The sequence below is a fragment of the Lycium ferocissimum genome, chromosome 4 (assembly GCF_029784015.1).
Source record: "Lycium ferocissimum isolate CSIRO_LF1 chromosome 4, AGI_CSIRO_Lferr_CH_V1, whole genome shotgun sequence".
NCBI lineage: Eukaryota > Viridiplantae > Streptophyta > Magnoliopsida > Solanales > Solanaceae > Lycium > Lycium ferocissimum.
Genome location: NC_081345.1, coordinates 72,881,059 through 72,885,399, shown reverse-complemented (window position 1 = coordinate 72,885,399; position 4,341 = coordinate 72,881,059).

Below are 4,341 nucleotides of genomic sequence, written 5' to 3'. Positions count from 1 at the left end.
GAGGTCAAACGAATCGAAAAGATTGTGATTTCATGAAATTGGGGAAAGTGGGGTAGTGTGTGGTCGCACATTGAGTGTGCTGGCCCGCACACTGCATGCCAACTGCCCATTTTGGGCAGACTCACTGGCCATCACCACCCCTAAGTGTTGGGGAGAGTGTGCGGCCACACACTCATTGTGCAAGGTCGTGAGTGTGCAAGGTCGCACACTCTCCGCAAAGTGAGTCGGGGTGTGATTTGGCCATCTTTTTAAATCCCAAACGACCCCAAATTCACTTTCAAATTTCCACACTTATTTCCCTACCTTTATAGAGGCTTCACAAGGGTTCTTAAAGGTTCCTAATCCCTCCACACCTTTCCATATCACCTATGGGAGAATCAACATCAAAACTCGAAGGTAATCCAAGGAAGGTGATTGTTCTTGTTTTTCTTCAAAGTTGTGGTGGACTTGAGCTTGGAGGAAGTTGAGCGAGGTGAATTTCTTTGATTGTAAGGTATGTTTTATATTTATTCTTATGGTTTAGTTGCTATAAAGGTTTAGCAACCCTTAGAGAGGAAAAGAATTAAAGTGGAGAATCCATGGATGGTGTAATGAAGAAAATGACTATGAGTGAACTTAAAAAGGGGGTTTTGGTTAAATTTGGGATTAAATTGAATATAGCTTCTTGATTGTGATATCATGGATGTTGTCATTGTTGTTTGGGAGTTGTTTTGTCATATGGTGGAAGTTGATAAAATAGGGGAAATCTTTGCCCAAATTTCGGTAACTCGTTAATTATGCTAGTTTGAACTTAAGAGCATTTCTTCAAGACTTAACTTTAGTATGATCCTCTTGAATGTAGACTTTGCGAATTGGAAGGAGAACGTTAAGTTATTAAGGAGATGTTAAGGTATGTTAAGGCCATCCTTTCCTTCATTGTGGCATGATCTTATGATGTGAACAAACAAGCGAGCAAACGAACTTCCATATTACTCTACTCTTAGAAACACTAGTACTTCAGTCTTTGACGTTCCTATACCCCAATTATGATTGTTCCTTTTGTTCATGGGTCTTGAGATTCCTTATATTGATGATGTTAGCTCAAAAGATGTTCATCGGAGATAGTACGACCTTGTGTCACTCCGAGAGTTCTATGTATTCAGTTTATACATGCATTGCATTCATATATTCATATGCATATTGACCCGTGACCAGAAGGCGTTATATACGCGTATATTATATGTATATGGGGTATGGGGAAAGGGATAGGCGTTATATACGCATTACCACCTGATCAGCTGGTGCACCATGGTGATGATATATTGATCGAGCTGCACGTTCCGCAGCAAATGTATATGATGATGATAATGATGGCCGCAGAGAGGCCGATGGGATATGAAATATTGATCGGGCTGAACGTTCCTCAGCACTATGACCTATATATATACATGAGCATGATTATCATTGAGAGCATGCATATTATACGCCTACAGAGGCATTGTCCGTTATACAGATTTATGCAAGTATTTTCAGATACTTAGTCATACAGATGCATTCAGACAGTCAGTTTGGCTTTTGAGTTTCAGATTCCGTTCATGATTCTTATGTTTATGTAATTCCTATGCTTTACATACTCAGTACATTATTCGTAGTGACTCCCCTATTGCTCGGGGGGCTGCGTTCATGCCCGCAGGTTCAGGTAGACAGACAGGCGGTCCAGCTTAGTAGGACCTCTACCCAGCGGTGGTTAGTGCGCTCCATTTGATCCGGAGCTGCAGTGTGTTTTTTGTATGCCATTCTTTTGAGATGTATATGCATATGGGTAAGACGGGGTCCGGTCCCGTCCATTCTACAGTTTTATGCTCCAGTAGAGGTCTGTAGACAATTGTATGTATTCTACAGATGATGTAGCCTTGTCGGCTTCTATTCTTTTGTGTACATCATATGTGGCGGCCTAGTCGGCTTGCATTTTTCCTTCCAGCTTACATATATATATGCAGATTGTACAGAGTTCATGATGTCTTCCTTCTCCAGACAGTATAAGTTCAGTTTGAGTTATGTATGGGCCCTTGTTATCCAGATACGAGTATAGGGGTATGTGGTCACTACAGATCAGGCACTCGTCACGGCTCATTGGTTTGGGTCGTGACAAAAAAGGGCTAATCAACACAGCAACAGCCCAACCAAAGACTATATCTATACTAATACTATAGTTAAGCAATCAAAGAGCGACGAGCTCCCGAGGCTATATACAATGGTGTACTCCCCACCCGACCTCCTTTTAACAACGAACAAGCTCTACAGGAGCTACCAACCCCCCCCCCCCCTTCCCGCCGATCTCTATTATCATAAGAAAACAACTCATAACCTACTTATTTACAATTACTACCACTTGAACTCATGGCTTCGGATCACCGTCCCATGAGTTCTTACTGAAAAAACATACCTGAGATGCTCATACGAGCTCGTAGAAGATTGTAGACGAAGAATCCTACTTGGGCTGCCTTTATAAAAACTCACCGTCACCTCATTTCACTGTGAAGAAGAGAGAATATCCCTCAACTTCTTGTTGCTTCCAGTATGTACAGAAACTGTATATTGTCTATGTCTTACCAAAGACAGTAAAAGAATTCTTTGTAACTTTCTACAAAGAAATCAGAACGTATGGAGGTGCAGTTCATGAGTAATTGGGAAAAATGTAATTGAAGTTGTGGCCAACATTGTTTTTACACTAACGAAAAGAGGTAGTGATGTATATAAGGTTAATATATGATCACACACGTGGATAGGGTGTTGTCCCTATTTTAATGATGACTCATCAACATAATATAAAATATATAGTACATATTTAGGTAAGAATCAATAAGTACTTGGCTGGAAATCACCAACATATAACTATTTAAGCTTTTGAATAGATTATACAAATAAATTCTTCTATTTGGCCTTAATTAATTAATATTCTTCAACATCCATTCTTATCAAATATTATTAAATGACAAAATATCTTTCATACGAGTAAAACACACATAAGAAAACATTAAGACATTTAAATACTGTATTTCATCAAATTCTATTAATTTTTTTTTCCAATCTAATATCAAAAGTACATATTTTCATACTACTAATTCTCAAAGCGGGAAAAGATACTTTTTCTTATGAAATCTTAATTTCTATCTTTATAATAAAGAAAATCTCATTTATAAACTTCCTCATATCATCTGCATAATTTAAAGCATATCGATATGTAGTAACAATTATAAATATATAAAATCATATTTTTCAATTTTTTTTACGAAAAGATTTCACTTAAAAGAAAATACAATATCAAGGCTATATATAACAGTTTCCCAATTCATCAAACTTATAGGGTCTTACATATTCAACCTCACGTACGACCTTAATCCTCTGAGTCCATATTGATCAACTCGTGATGCATCATAATGTAAACGTACTCGATGTTACATCCTTCCCCCCTTAGGAACATTCGTCCTCGAATGTTAACTCTTAGAGACTTGCGAAATTTTTGCCAGAGTCTTCTCTGAAAACTGAGCTAAAACCCAACCTGTACGCAGCCAGAAAACACACTATGCATGCCACGCAAATCCAATATCTATAAATAGCAACACTTGGTTTCACACGACCGTAATAAGAGCTCACCTCAAAATCTGCTAGCTTGTGCAGTAATCTTTCTAATTGCTAGCATCTCTGTATCATTAGCAAACATAAGTCCTGATTCAAGCTCTTAGTACTCAAGCTCTATTGCACGATTTGGATGTGAAAGAAGGGCAACCAACTCCTGAATGCCCTGTAGTTTCCTGTTTATATAATGTGGTGCGCAACACATTTATAAACAAGACCCTACTAGACACGGCTGCCGGACAACCCTAGAACCGGACACCGCTGCGATACCACTTTTGTCACACCCTGACCTTGGTGAGGTATGATTGGCACCCGAACCCTCGCTAGTGGCCGAGCGAACCAAGCGTAACTTATATCATCTATGTCCCGAAGGACAAACAAGGTCAACTTGTGAACATGATATCATACATAATAAGCATTGGGCCATCTAGGCCAACATACGTCTCTATAACTAACAGCCCACAAGGCACACACATGTATATGTACTAGGGCCTACAAGGCCGACATACAGACTGACTTAGCCTGACTGATGTTGTATACATGACTCTGTCTGCAAAGCCTCTAAGAATACATAACCGTAATGCATAAGTAGGGACAGGGCCCCGACATACCCTTAGCCTGAAAGACATAGGTAAACACAGACTCGGCAATGCTCCAGAATAAAGTGGAGCTCACCAATCCAAGTTGATACTCGACAAACCTCATTGGTGCAATCCTTCTGCC